The sequence below is a fragment of the Saccostrea cucullata genome, unplaced genomic scaffold, assembly GCF_032062105.1.
Source record: "Saccostrea cucullata isolate Sc308-1 unplaced genomic scaffold, CSIRO_AGI_Scuc_v1 ctg568, whole genome shotgun sequence".
Lineage (NCBI taxonomy): Eukaryota > Metazoa > Mollusca > Bivalvia > Ostreida > Ostreidae > Saccostrea > Saccostrea cuccullata.
The window spans coordinates 265,001-281,050 of record NW_026933360.1 but is presented as its reverse complement, the minus strand read 5'-3'; the positions used below and the strand labels follow the sequence as shown (position 1 = coordinate 281,050).

General features: G+C 35.6%; 2 protein-coding genes across 2 annotated transcripts in view; both read left to right on the top strand.

Annotated features, from left to right (window-relative positions):
• Positions 1-16,050, top strand: part of LOC134238092 (uncharacterized) — a 381,131-nt gene that overhangs the window by 174,847 nt on the left and 190,234 nt on the right. The window lies entirely within an intron of this gene.
• The window catches only part of LOC134238085 (putative nuclease HARBI1), a 2,720-nt gene continuing 2,667 nt past the window's right edge, over positions 15,998-16,050 (top strand). Inside the window, exon 1 of the mRNA XM_062720209.1 lies at positions 15,998-16,050. This exon is cut by the window's right edge and continues 747 nt beyond it. The gene's annotated coding sequence lies outside the window, so the exon portion shown is untranslated.

Below are 16,050 nucleotides of genomic sequence, written 5' to 3'. Positions count from 1 at the left end.
TATATTTCTGGTGCTGATTTTATGCCGAAGGGTAATCGGAGCCAACGATATCTTCCTATCGGTGTGTTAAATGTAGTCAGGTACAATGACTTCTCGTCGAGCTGAATCTGCAAAAATCCAGATTTGGCATCCAATATTGAGAATATCTTGGCTTTCCGTATGTCTGATATGACATCGTCAATAGTTTTCATAGGGTGATGCTCACGTTTTATGACGCGATTTAAATCCCTTGGATCTATGCAGATGCGTATCTTTTCTCCCTTTACACTCACTACCATTGAGCTGACCCACTCTGTTGGCCTGTCCACTCTCGTGATGTATCCATTAGCTTCCATCTCTCTCAGCTTGTCAACTGCCCTGGGCTTAATTGCTGCTGGGAGTTTCCTTACAGGATGAACAACTGCAGGTACAGATTCGTCTATACTGAGATGGTATTCTCCGGGTAGTGTTCCTGTAGTTTCTACGAGTTCTGGATAGTTCACTTTGTGCACTTTCTGTAGTCTCAGTCACAGCTGATATCGGAGTCTGCAGATATGAGTCGGCTTTGTATATAAATCCAAGAGTAACTGCAGTATCACCACTAATGATATTCTCTTGATCTAAGTCGACCACTTCAAAGTAAACGTTAGTTTTACAATCACAGTAAACAACTGGAAGAGTTACTTATCCTATTGGTTTGATCTTATGGTTGCTGAATGACTTAAGAGTCTTGTTGGAACTCTCCAGTGTGCATCCTCCCAAGTTTCTAATTTGAGCAGATGTGAGTATATTAGTCCGTGCTCCTGTGTCTATCCTGCATCGAATCTGCTGACCTTTGATACCAAGATGGACGTCCCAGTTCTCATCCTGACCGGACTTGACGGAAGTACACATACTAATGATGAGTAGTTCCTCTTCCTCTGACTGTATCTCGCTGTACCGTGCTGACTTTGATCTGTTTCAGGCGCCGACGACACACTTTCTTCCAGTGGTTTCGTTGTTTACAGTAACAGCAAATGGTTCCTAGTGCTGGACACTTTCCACGTTTTCATGTTCCAAACCGCAACTTGAACAATTTGGGTTGTCAGTTGGTTTAAATGCTTTCGGTTTTCCAGTTTTAACAGTTTTGTTGCGCGACACATTGAATTTGGTTGTGTGTTTCTTTTGTGAATGAGAGTCAATTTTCAACGCTTCCTCTTCTCTCATTAATTTGACTTGTGCTTGTGATAGTTCAAACTGTTGTCCAATTTCTATAGCTTTCTTGAGTGTGATATCCTGACATTGTTCTAACAGTCTCTCCTGCACTTTCTTATGCCTGACGCCACTAATGATTAAGTCAATCAAAACATCATTATTATCTGCGTAATCACAGTCCATAGCTAATATTTTGAGATCCTTAACAAAGTTATCAAAAGTTTCGGCCTCTTTCTGTGTTCTTTGGTGAAGTCTGAATCTTGCCATTCGCTTGTTTTTCTTGGGGCGAACATAGTTTTCTAATTTCTTCAGAATTTTCTTTAGCACTGTGTAGAAACGGACTAGGGTAAAGTGCGTTACCCTAGTCCAAGATTGCGATAGACAAATACGCTTCGATTATTCTGCACTTAGTTTCAGCGTTATACAGACTTACATTATAAATTGTGTTGTTAAAATTAAAATATTTCTTACAGAATAGCAGAACATTTGCGAAAAGTTGGCATGAAATGAGCTAATTAAAGCCAGATTGCGGGTACAAAATTTCAGCATGATTAGGGTAAAGTAAATTGTTGACTAGGGTAAAGATATTCCGAGTTCTTTTGGTGACTAGGGTAAAGTAAATGTAAAATGTCATTTGCCTTGTTTCAGAACCTAAAAGATCCTATTTTGAGGGATGTTTTCTCCTTCTAGGCACCTGATCTGACTTCTGGAATTTCTATTGTTTGTAGTTTTCAGTTATAGATCACTGTTCGTTATCTTCACCTTTTCCATTGAGCATGAGATTGAAATGAACCGAGTGCGATGGCGATGCACTACTATTTGCAATTAGTTTATAATCCTCTTTATATCTTGAACATAATATAACAAAATGAGTAGGAAAAACTACGCTCTTTTTATTTAGATGCCGCGAGAAAAAAAATCAAACATCTACAGATTAATTAGAGTATACAGAAAAGGGGAAGAGAAATATTTTATAAATTTTCTTTTTTTTTTTTTTGCACTGACGTGTGCATAATGGCCAGAAGTGGGGTGTTTGTAGTATTCTTACCCTGGATCTAAGATCGACAAATGATGCAAAAATGAACACTTCTGTATCTACTTACGTAACTGGCAAAGCATTTGTTCGAGAGAAAAATAAGTACAGTTCTAAATTCTAAATTATGGCTTCTGATTCTTAAATTCCAGTAAAGTTTTTTTTTTCTTCAAAAGTGTTTCTTCAACAAGGTGAAAGGCCACCTTTTTTCCCAGACCATCTTCTTTCAGTACATGTACCATTTTTTTTTTTTTGTTGTTGTTGCATAAAATACTATATGTTTTTACTAATAAAAAGTAACTGTTAGTAACAAAAATAAGGGGGGATCAGTCTTTCATTGAACATTTTTAACAGTAAAAGTTATGTCAGGCCCCCTGTCCGCCCCCTGTTGCTACGTACCTTGGGCACGAACTCTGATTTTTTTATGTGAAGTTTCACCACATGACCAGGTGTGTTCAACTGCACACATCAATGAGCACGGACAGGCAATACCGGTGAGTTGGTTTTGCTTTTTGACATTTCTACTCTAATTTTTCTGGATTGTAGTTTGATAAATTTTATAAATATACAACATTTCTTGTTTTATTCTCATCAGTGTTAAGAATAAAATTTGATTCAACATGCTAGGATGTATGAATTAAACGTATCCCAAAATTCCTAGTTTGAAAAATTTGCGGATTTATAAAGTAAGTCTTTTTTAATTATATTTCCAAGTGAAATGCTATGGAAACATAGGGAAGACTCCAAAGTCCGATGATGACGCCAAATTCCGATGGTCTGCAAGAAACCCCGATGCATGCATGGTTTGTTGTCGCATATAAGTTATATAGTCAACTAGATAAGATATTAAACCGAGAATTTGAAAAAAACATTAACATGAAGTCTGTGCCTAAACACCTATAAAGTTACATAGAGGTACAGTGTAAATAGAACATAAAAAAATCAGTAGTATTATTTCTTGCTTTATATTGATACCTCTATGCCCATCTAGTACATCGTTTAAAAATGATTTATTTATATCCACGTACTCAGCAGTTTTATTCAACTTTTTTTTTATCAAAATACATGTACGTGAAACAATTAATTTTGCTTAATTTCTATGCACGGTACCAACGTTGAAATTAAGAAACTTTTTGTGTACGCCTAGCTACGACCCTGGAGAATATTATAATTACATGTTTGAACACTATGTTATTATGAAACGGAAAAAATAACACGTATACTGTTCAAAATTTGAGTAATATTGTGTATGCAAACTGTGTTAAAAACAATCGGTATATATGTTTCTTTGTGGAAGCAGAAGTTTTGAATATTTTCCAGGATTTCTTTCTGAACTTTATTAATTGTATGTGTAAAGTTAATAAAGTAGAATAAATAACTTTACCCTAGTCTCGAAAAAACTTTACCCTAATCGCAAAGAAACACTTCATAGACTTTACCCTAATCTACGGCAAAACTTCGTGACGCGTTTTCTGGTTAATTACGCAGAGTTAAATGTAGTCTCCTTCTGAGCAAGAAAAACTGATGCTGCAAAACAAAATGGTGCAAAACAAAGTAGGGGTTTTTATTAGAATTCATCAATATTTATTTATGAAAATCTGAAGCGTATAAGCTTGTCGCCATCTTGGACTAGGGTAACGCACTTTACCCTAGTCCGTTTCTATGCAGTGTTTAGGTCGTCTTCATCGTCATTTTCAAACACAAAAGTCTTGTACACTTTCCTACGTTCTTGTCCAATCCACATGCCGATCCATCCTGCCTTATGTTTAGCATAGGATTTCGGCAGTGGCCTTTGAAGATGAAACCCACGTGTTGCTTGAACCGACAGATCTCCGGCTTGCCAGTCGAATCTGGGCTGATCGTGAGCTAGTTGCCATTCCGAGTTCGAGTTTCTTCTGACACCATGTAATATATTATTAGCAGACACCGGTTGGGTGTTTGAAACAGAATTTATTGTACAGTCACTGTAACAGTAGAGCATTCAGACATGGCGGTAAATTACAGAGATAGCAAGAGCAGATAACCCCAATTTCCGTTAATAGATAAGTCATACCATTATTAGATAAGTCGTACATCAACATACTAAAGTACATTACAGAATGGTTGTGTATAAAGTTGAAAAGTCTTTTAAGTTTTTTGAAAGTGATCGGATTTAATTTCTTGATAATTCTACCAGAATATGTAAATTAGGCAGGTCAATAGATCAGGAGCTAAAAGGCCTAATATGCATGCAAATCTCGTGCGCAACTGTCTCCCAGTCTGACGCTATGGATGCCAAATATGCATGAAAATCTCGTGCGGCTGCCGTTGTGTTTGACATCAGTGGGCGAGGACTATTGAAATTGGGATGGGAGTCCTCGTGTAATTGTCCCCCGCATGAAAAGTGGGGGATATTAATTTGGGTTTGTCCGTCCGTCCGTCTTTTTGTCTGTCTGTAACGCTTTCGTTTCCACACGATATCTCGAGAACCCATTGAGCTTTTGCAATGAAATTTAGCATAGCAATTCCCTATGGACTAAAGAAGAACCCTATTGATTTTGAGGTCAAAATGTCAAACGTCAAGGTCATAAATAAGCAAATTCTCTCTGCTATAATACTTTCGTTTCCACACGATATCTTTAGAACCATTTGAGCTATTGCAATGAAATTTTACATAACAACTACCAGTGGCCTATTAAAGATCCCTATTGATTTTGAGGTCAAAAGATCAAAGTTCAAGGTCGTAAATTTACACATTCTGTCTGTGTGTAACACTATCATTTCCGTGCGATATTTCAAGAGGATTTTGAGCTTTATACCAAAACTCCCTAGGACTTCTCTCACTCCTCTCAAAGTGCCCCGCCCCGTTTGTTTTATTAGTATTTATAGTAATTAGTATTACATGTCGCTATTTTTAGCACAGGGACATGAGGAGAGTTATTGCGTATAAAACAGGTTCTCGTCGGACTTTATGTTCTTATTACATCTATTAGAACTGTTTAATAAAGGCTAAATAAATCAAACACCATGGATTGTGTAAAATTTTGACAATACCGAACATGAATATATACATGTTTGTGGCTTCACTCTAAGTAAAGCGATTTCGTGGTCTAGTGGTATGTTTTTCGCTTCCAGTGTGCGAAGTCCCGAGTTTTTTTTTTGAAATTTTTTTTTTACTAAATAATAGTATTCAGCACGCGAAATGAAAAATTTACGAGGTCTGGCTTGTACAAACTCATAAAATCATCATTACAGTGTGATAATAAATATTCCATATAAAAAGAATCTTCTATACACATAATAAAAAATAAGCAATTAAATCTTTATATCCATAATAGTATATTTTATTTGCTTCAGTATACATGCATGTATACATTTAATAATTCTACAAATTCAGTGAGGGGGATCCACCTCCCCCCCCCCCCCCCCCGAACTGCGCATGTTTCACTTTTTCCTGCCAGTTTGTTCCTTATTTTTGATGCTGGAGTCAACTCAAGGAACTCGCAGGTGAGTTCATTAACCTAAAGCAGGCCTCCCAATGATCCCATATTAATTGGTTTGTCATTAAGCATCAAGTACCTGCCAGTTGCTGACTTGTTTTGGGCTTTGCTAGATTCAATGTTGTTTCTTGTCTTTTTAACAATGCATAATATCTTGTATAACATATAGAGTATGTTGTCTATTGTAGATATCCCGAAATTTTTGCGGCAGCACTCCGAGATACAGATAATTTTATAAATAGGATGCCTTGCGCGGCATCTGATTGGCTGAGACAAAATAAGCGCTTTGGTAAAATTAAGTGAACCGGATAAAAATGGATGACAGCAAAAAAAAAGGGGGGGGGGGGCTTTATATACCAGATTTACAAATAAAAGGTTTTGTGCAATTAACCGAAGGATAAAAAACATTCTGACAACCATCAAAATTACACATATGAAGTTTTTAACGTAAATTGCTTTACTTTGAAAATAAAGCTTATTTGATTTTAAAGAGGGACCTGTAATGCTGACAATGAACATTTGCTGGTTGTGTATTGTTTATACACATAATAAAGAATAAGCAATTAAATCTTTATTTCCATAATAGTATATTTTATTTGCTTCAGTATACATGCATGTATACATTTAATAATTCTACAAATTCAGTGAGGGGGATCCACCTCTCCCCCCCCCCGAACTGCGTATGTTTTACTTTTTCCTGCCAGTTTGTTCCTCATTTTTGATGCTGGAGTCAACTCAAGGTGCTCGCAGGTGAGTTCATTAACCTAAAGCAGGCCTCCCAATGATCCCATATTAATTGGTTTGTCATTAAGCATCAAGTACCTGCCAGTTGCTGACTTGTTTTGGGCTTTGCTAGATTCAATGTTGTTTCTTGTCTTTTTAACAATGCATAATATCTTGTATAACATATAGAGTATGTTGTCTATTGTAGATATCCCGAAATTTTTGCGGCAGCACTCCGAGATACAGATAATTTTATAAATAGGATGCCTTGCGCGGCATCTGATTGGCTGAGACAAAATAAGCGCTTTGGTAAAATTAAGTGAACCGGATAAAAACGGATGACAGCAAAAAAAAAAAAGGGGGGGGGGGCTTTATATACCAGATTTACAAATAAAAGGTTTTGTGCAATTAACCGAAGGATAAAAAACATTCTGACAACCATCAAAATTACACATATGAAGTTTTTAACGTAAATTGCTTTATTTTGAAAATAAAGCTTATTTGATTTTAAAGAGGGACCTGTAATGCTGACAATGAACATTTGCTGGTTGTGTATTGTTTACGTCCCTCTTGAGAATTTTTCACTCATATGGAGACACCACCACTTGCCGGTGGAGAGCTGCAAATTTTGTCCTATACTCGGCATTCACTGCCACTGAGCAGGGAGGGATCTTTATCGTGCCAGCACCTACAGCGACACGGACCTCGGTTTATACGGTCTTATCCAAAATGGAACAAGGAGGATTGTTCATAATTAAGCTACAGGATAAGGATCCTTTGATTAACATCAATGGAAACATTATATCTGTGCAAAGGTTTCTTTTTGACATATATCATCCACAACAACAGAAAACGCTAGCAAGGAGATCCTAGTATCCACTCCAATTAGATTTTGCACTTACTGTGCACAAAGCGCAGGGTCAGAACATTTAGGCTTAGATTGTGTTGAAGTAGATTGTTACTTGTTTTCTGGCGCCCGGACAGATGGGGGTAGCTGTTGAAAGAAGTGTTACCAAAGATGGTCTTAAGATTGTGAATTTTGATTTACAAGCAGCTAATTTGAAACATACAGAAGAGGTTTATGCATTTTATTCAGAGGATTACATTGAGCCACTTGAAAACCTTGAGTGCTGCACACAGATCTGTGAGATGATCACTCCCTGTGCTACAAAAGTGACACCAACAACTGAACTCACTGAGGAAACACCACATGATGAAGGCGAGGAAGAGCAAGCTGTTCATGATTTACCACCTGAAATTGATTGCCCATGGAGTTTGAAACACATACCAAAGGAAACTCTTGATCTATTGCAGAATAAAAACATGCAAAACCATAAGAAATTTCTTTATAACAAGGTGCATGTAGTATTAAAGGGCCTGAGAAATCAGAGAGTTGGGTAGCAGCTTATTCTTCTATAAACCAGATTCTTGTGAGTGAAACACATGCGGAATTGTGTGAGAATCTTTTCAACTCCAGACCATTGAACCCTCATCATAATAAATTTTCCACAAAAGTTATTACTCTGGTTGATGGACTCGGAATTAGAGAAGAAGGCTTCCGACATTGTTGCACAACAACGGCAAAAATTTGATGAGTCTGACAAGACAGTACATGACCCTTCATCCGTTCCCCGAAGTAAGATAAGATACCTTGCAGGAGCATGCAATTTTCCTGCATGAAAATTTATGAGAGAATTAAAAAATCTGTGCTGCGGACACTTGGCAAAATGTCAAAAAGTAGCAGACTTGGACGCAAAATCTCCTATCACAAGCAAAAATTACTGAAGCAACTCAATCTCTGAGAACACAGATTCCAATGATCCTAGCATGCAAGAAATTTTGCATAAGCAAGGAGCATCAAGAGGACTATTTATTGTTAGTTAACCAATATATAAATTCTTTGTACTAGCCAACAATCTTCTGCAAACATACTTAAAGCCAGAATTTATTCATTCGCGTATTGGCCATCTTCAAAGACAGTGAAGAAACCTATTATTAGGTAATGAACAATTATTGGAAGTCTGGTTGAATTTATTTCAGTCATTGGAAACGGATGACAGGGAAGAAGAGATTGTCATGCCATTGCTCCTTGATCTCTTTGCTGAAGTGATTGGACTATTTCATTAAATTAGCCCTGATTGATGCAATCAAGAATTCAATGAACTGATACAAAGGAAAAAGAGACAAACCATGCTGTCAAAAAATAACAGTTCTAGGAGAAAGAGGGGGACAGAAGACTAAAGAACCTGTAAGAAAGGGTAAAAAGTACAGCAGTGAACAATCATCTGTTTCACACGAAAATGAACCCTCGACCTCTCAATCAGATGAGATATACTATTGTGACAATTGTAAAACAGTGTTAATGGGAACCTGGTGATCCTGCTTTAGACACTGTAGCATGTGACAAGTGTAACAATTGGTTCAACTAGGCCTGTGTAGACCTTACGGGTGAGGAGGTTTTTGCTATTTGAAGTAGGGGCCTACGCGTGGTAAACCGGAAGCCGGATTTAGCCCTTTTCGATTTTAAAATTATGGTACATATAACATTAGCAAAAACGTAAACAACGTGTACAGAAATGTTGAAGGGGTGTATAAAGATGATTGAAGGTATTTTTGTGCAAGGATTTAGATTAATACAGTATGTAGCAGAAAACTGAATCGATTTAAAACACAAGCGCGAGGTCAAATGCCGGACATTTCAGATGCAGTATATATAATTGCCTAGGGGGTTATATTGATAGTATACGTTTACGATTGCATACAACTCCAATATTTCTGATACCTATATACAGAAACCGTGGCAAATAATTTGCTTATATGTCATTAAATAACACTTTTCCTTTATTGTTTTCATTTGTGCACAATACGTTGTATTTCCATTAGTGAACTCTTCAGATTCAGAAGCGCGTTTGGTCGTCTGACTGGGACAGCATGGCGTTGCGGATAATACAAAACATGCCAGTCTCAATCCAATTTTAAATGCTTAGTGCATTTGTCAATCTAACCAAAGAATAAAAGAACGAAAAGACATATGAAAGAGAGCGAAAACCCTAACATTATCGTCCATTAATAAAAAATACGACATTTCCGAGGTATGTGTATTGTCTTTAAATGTTCCGTTACGATAAATAGATACATACGATCACCAATAGATGTAAATTAATTTCCTTGTCATCTCTACTCTTGATTTAAATCAAGTCCACAATAATAAAATATTTCATATGCATTTTGTTAGTATTTGATCATCGACATTCAACATGTTGTTTACATGTTTATGTTACGTTAGTCCGAAAAATCCGACGTTTTCCTGGCTTTTTTATGATTTTGATATTTTACATGCCAGGCAAACGTCAGAACCGGCGCCGTTACGTAAACTGGGGAATCGCCGCCTCCAACCGGAGGCGGCATTCTCGAGTTGATTTTAGATACTTGCGAACTGAATTAAATTTCAAAATAAAAAGTTGTCAATAGTACAATACTTAAAGAACTTACCAATATAGTTTTTATGGTTCATTTATGAAATAAATAATCCATTGAAAAAGGTTTTATCATACTGTCGAGATTTATCTTCAAATCGTGATTTTTAAAATCTTGCATGTCCTGTTGCGAAATGTGGAGTGATATTTTCTTTTCATCGATATTGGTGAGTACTAAAGGCCTTGTGGTTTTCACAAATTCTGATTTCGGCATTTAGTTCGGTTCACAAGTATCAAAAATCAACTCCAGTTGAAGACGGCGAAATTTCCAGTTTTTGTAATGGCGCCGGTTCTGACGTTTTCCTGGCATGTAAAATATCAAAATCGTAAAAAAGCGAGGAAAACGTCAGATTTTTCGGACTAATGTTACGTTTGTCCCAGAAATCCCGCGAGATTTGTACATTCTCCGACTTTTTCACAAAAGAGCGCACTAAGAACTATAACTCTTCAATAGTGGAAATAGAACGTATTGATATGCTGTGTAGATGGGATTTTCCTACTTTCATTTTTGACGGCAAATTTTCTACATACGAACGAAGGTACTCCCGAGTCCGTTATAATAAAGAAATCAACACAGGCTACTAATGATGTATATGAAATTTTGGACATAATTTTGATTGAAAGACATTGTATATCTTGCTTATAATCTTTTGTAAGTAGTAATAGGCATCCAGGAAAGTCGTATCATTAGTAGTGGACATATCCCTTGTAATAGCCTGTATACTGTAGACGTACATTTTCCACGGGGTCATAATTCCGCGCATTCTTAATTTCTGTTTAATCCGCGGGTAGAAAATTACGCGGATTTCTTAGACTGTCTTTATATGCCTTACATTTATATTAAGACCGCTTGGACAAATTTCCGCGGAAAATTTGTGACCGCGTTCATAGTGTAAATTAATACCACGTGGAAAAAAAGTACTTCTACAGTATATAATATATTCAGAATTAACTTGAGAATAAAATTTCTAAAGGCTAAGGCTGAAAGGGTGTGTAAATTTTGATAAAATTGTTCTTCAAAAGAATATTTCACTTATAGCTGATTTGTAAATATCTTTGTGGACATAAAAGGCTTGAGCTATTGAACTGCGATGGGGGTACCTGTATGTTTTACCCCATATCTCGGTGTAAAGACAGATGACCAATACATTTATCATGCCTAAAAGATACTTCAAGCATCGGTTGCTATAAATAAAAACAAAAATCAGGGTAAACAAATTAATTATTCTAATAGAGAGCTTTATTTGAATTTTGAGCTTTGTTACTTCATTAGTAAAATGAGATTAATTCATCAATATTTTCTTAGTTTTAACCAGTAATGTGTACCATAGCCTGAAATTATTCATTATTATCCTTATCATTGTGATTAATGTTCAAAAGAATTTATTTGCCATGTGCAGTGACATAAAATGTAGGCCGTCTTTATAACAGTCGGGATTTTGTTTTTGTTACAAGAGGGTACATGAGTGTTTCATATCCTATCTCAATAAAAATATATATTATCTTTCTATTTTTTGTGCTTTTGAAGTAGAAAAAGTATCTCTTAATGTAAATTAGGACAAAAATTGAACTGTTAACCAGTTATTCTACGAGTAGGGACCTACCTTAACAAGAGGCCCACGGGCCTTATAGGTCACCTGAGTATCGTGTGACAACTTTCAAACAATTAAAATTGGTTTGTGTTTTACCCCAGAGGCCATGAAATTCACAATTCACAATTTTGAAAGAGGCACCATTGCTTATCATAATTCTAAACCTAGCATGCTTACTCTATTTACTTAATATCCAGAGGCAGATCAGAGTAACAAAGAGAAAATGTACTTCAACCTTATAACCAGTTGTGCACCTCATATAGAGGTAACCACTGACACTAGGGCCATATATATTTCAAAATTTTGGAAATCTTATCATAAAACGGTTGATTAATACTAAAGAGCAGTGTACATATTTACGAAAGTTCTTAGACGTAGACGTAAATTCAGACGTCGCGTGGATTTACGTCTGAAACCGTATTTACAAAAATCGTAGACGTAAAATTACGTCATAATTAAACGTAAATCTACGGTTACCGTGCACCTACACGTATCTTTATTTACGATCAAGAAAATGGCAGCACTCTTGCTTGCAATAGCCAGAGACAGACGTTTAAGACGATAGCGAGTTTTCAGGGACCGCACAAATCCCTTAGATTTTTTCAGCGATATTGAACTGATACAAAGGCATCGTTTTCCTCGAGCTACTATCGTGGAGTTTGTTAACGTCGTTCAAAACCGGTTGGAGAGACCCACGAACAGGTCGAGTTCTTTGCCTGTGCCTTCCATGGTAAGAACGATGTTTTATAAATATTGAGCCCGATCTAATCGTAATTGAGTTGTCGTTCTCGCTAGTTTAAGTGAAGCGGGAGACAACTCTGGGTAGATAATGGGAAAATTATGGGCGGATCTAATGAACATGATGAACGTATCACTCGTCTGACAGGCACATACAATAATGCCTATACATAAATTTAGCGCTGGCCTATTGAAAAAACACATATTTTTATATCAAAGAATGTGAACTGTAAATCTCATATACATGTATCAGTCTAGTCGAACCCCCAAACGGGGGTAAACGGAAGTAGGAAAACCGTACCCTCAAACGGGGGTACGCGCATGCGCAGACACTCAAAAAAGTGCCGTTTTCGCGGAAAAACGTGTTGTCCACAAAATATGCTCGTGCAAAGTGATGGATTATTTCGTAGCTATGTATGTACTCAGATTTGATAGATTAAAGATGTTTAAAGAGATCGTATTGCTAAAAAGTATATGTTTATTGCTAAAATCGAGACCTATTCTCTCCCAAAGTTAGCGTATTCTGTGCCTTGACCTCCATGCTTGATACAACTAGAATTTTTTATTAGCTCTACTGGTCAGAGACCAGAAGAGCTTATGCGATAGTAATGCGTCCGGCGTCCGTCCGTCTGTCTGTCTGTCTGTCTGTCTGTCTGTCCGTCTGTCTGTAAACAATTTTTAAAAACGTTACTCCTCCTACAATTTTAGTCTGATTTCAGTATTACTTGGCACACACACTAAGATACAAAGAACAGTGCATCGGTTTTTGATTTCGATGAACGGTGTTGCCATGGTTACTAAAAATAGAATTTTCTGTGAAATTCCTGAAAAATGCTACTCTTTCTACAGTTTTGGTCTGATTTCAATATAACATGGCACACAAGTAGACTACACTCAGATACGTAGAATAGTGCATCAGTTTTTGATTTCGATGAACGGTGTTACTATGGTGACTAAAAATAGAATTTTCTGTGAAATTCCTTTAAAACGCTACTCCTTCTACAGTTTTGGTCTGATTACAATATAACTTGGCACACATGTAGACTACACTAAGATACATAGAATAGTGCATCGGTTTTTGATTTCGATGAACGGTGTTGCCATGGTTAAATAAAAATAGAATTTTCTGTGAAATTCCTTTAAAACGTTACTCATTCTACAGTTTTGGTCTGATTTCAATTTAACTTGGTACACAAGTAGACTACACTAAGATACATAGAATAGTGCATCAGTTTTTGATTTCGATGAACGGTGTTGCCATGGTTACTAAAAATAGAATTTTCTGTGAAATTCCTTTAAAACGCTACTCATTCTACAGTTTTGGTCTGATTTCAATTTAACTTGGCACACAAGTAGACTACACTAAGATACATAGAATAGTGCATCGGTTTTTGATTTCGATGAACTGTGTTACCATGGTTACTAAAAATAGAATTTTCTGTGAAATTCTTTTAAAACGCTACTCCTTCTACAGTTTTAGTTTGATTTCAAAATAAGTTGGCACACAAGTAGACTACACAAAGATACATAAAATAGTGCAATGGTTTTTGATAAGTACAAACCAGTAGAGCTACAGTCTTGACAGAGACTTCTGGTTCATAATATATTAAAACGGATGAATAAACAAACAATTTGTTTAAAGGTAAACTACATATAATTCCCTTCCCCGGTATTAAAAATTTTGTGTAATTTACATGTTATTTATTATTTTTCGACACTTTCTTGTGTGCCCGTCCGAATTTCCTCTGTCCTGTAAACTTTTGTGCTTCAGAAATGAGGTACATTAAGACGAAAAAATATTTTTATTTTATTTTTTTTATTGAAAACAAAGGTGTAGACAATTCATTTTTGTATGTTTATGATTTTTTAAAAAAATATGTATTTTTTAAATAAGAAGTGTTATTATTCTTTAATTCCACTTCCGCTTTCACGCGTTGCATTAAGGGAAGGAAACCCCTCGTTTGAAGGTATACCCCCGTTTGAGGGTTCGACTAGACTGTATATGTGTCATCTGTAACTGATATTTAGAAAAGCCTCCAAAACTTACCAACCGTGGTGCTCACCTGGGTACCCTTATTTGATATTATATATATAGTGTGGAATGTGGTCAAAAGTTTTGAAAATACTGTATATAGGGTTATTTTCACCCTTTCATACTTGCAAACGATTTTGTCCTGTTTTGTTTAAGAAATTATACTGTGTGTTTTTCATTCCCCTAGTGTTAAATTCTCCCATCTGTGAGTAGGGCTAAAGTAGTGGAAATAAACTGGAGGCGAAAAATTTCCCTATATACCGTAAACCTTACATATATAATGACACCGTAAGACAATACTTTGACCTTTTAACCGAAAAATCGTACAATCAAGACAAAAATTTACTCATCCTCCAAAAGTTATGTATAATACCTCTGTATGACAGCTTATGGTGAGGGATGAAATTTCTTAAGGTAGGATTCTTCTCATATTCCTATTATTTAAAAATTAATGAAATTTTCACAGAATGAAGAAGACAATATCAGTAAGTGATAGTATCAGTGAAATTAAATTTGACCGTTTTATATTAGAGGCAAGGTCAGGTCAAGGTCATTATCTTTTTCCTTGACATTAAGAATAAAAAAATACTGTTGCCAATCATGTGATATCTACTTCTATTTCAAAAGTTTAAAGATTGTTCTTTTTGCATAAAAACATATTACTCCTTCGGGTCTATAGCATGATATTACCAAATTTACATAAAAAATTAACTTAACTGGATTTAGGCTAATGCGAATTTACTCTGTTTTTCCTAATTTTTTAGGATATATTAGTTATTTTCATATGCTTCTATATTTAACTTTTTCTTATTTTCACATATAATAAAGTAGTCTTATAAATGTACAAAATGATACAAAAACAAAAAGTTTTGATCGTTTACTAAGAGAGAAAAAATAATTTTTATGGATTTTTGGCTCAAATCTGCACTTTGATAGGAGGCGTTTAAAAGCTAACAAAGTTCTAGTTTGTTTGAAAAATCATATTTATTTGATATATTTTGAAAGTTTAGTCCGTCATTATTGATTTAACTTACATTTGAAAATTTTTCCAAGTCTTCGATTGTGTAAAAATTATAAATTAATTCATTGTTCTATTATAATTTTGAGAGGCAGAAAAGAAGATATTTTCATACGCCACCATTCCACCAAAAATATAGTCCCTGCTAGTTTTCAAACGCAGATTACCATTTCTATTTAAAGTTGTACAATTGTGATGAGGACAGAAAAATATGGTCTTTTAAATTCCTTACACCTCAATATATAAGCAAATATACTTTGAATGTTTCATCTAGTCGGAAACCAGAGAAGAATCCTACCTTAAATGCAACTTAAACGCCAAAGGTCAGAAGTAATTATTCGAACAATCTCGAATCTACACTGCCTGAAGAAGATTCCATATCATCTATTTATGACTAAATTAACATATTGCTTCTCTGTTTATATATGTTTATATATATATATATATATATATATATATATATAATTCCTATTTAAAACTTTGATCCCCCCATTATGGCCCCACCCAACCCCTGGGGTCATGATTTGAATAAACATGAATCTTCACTATCTAAGGATGCTTCCAGGAAAATATGACTAATCACCGCTTTGCTGTTCTTAAGAATTTTCTAAAAGATTTTTCCCTATAATTTCCTTATCTGCAGAACTGTAGCTCTCTGAAAAAAAAATATATCGACAGATCAGAGATTTAGGTAAGAATTAGGACGAATTATTCCGAAATTAAGAGCAACTTTTTGTGCGCAATATATATAGATTTTTTTTTACAATGGATGGCACTTTAGCTCTC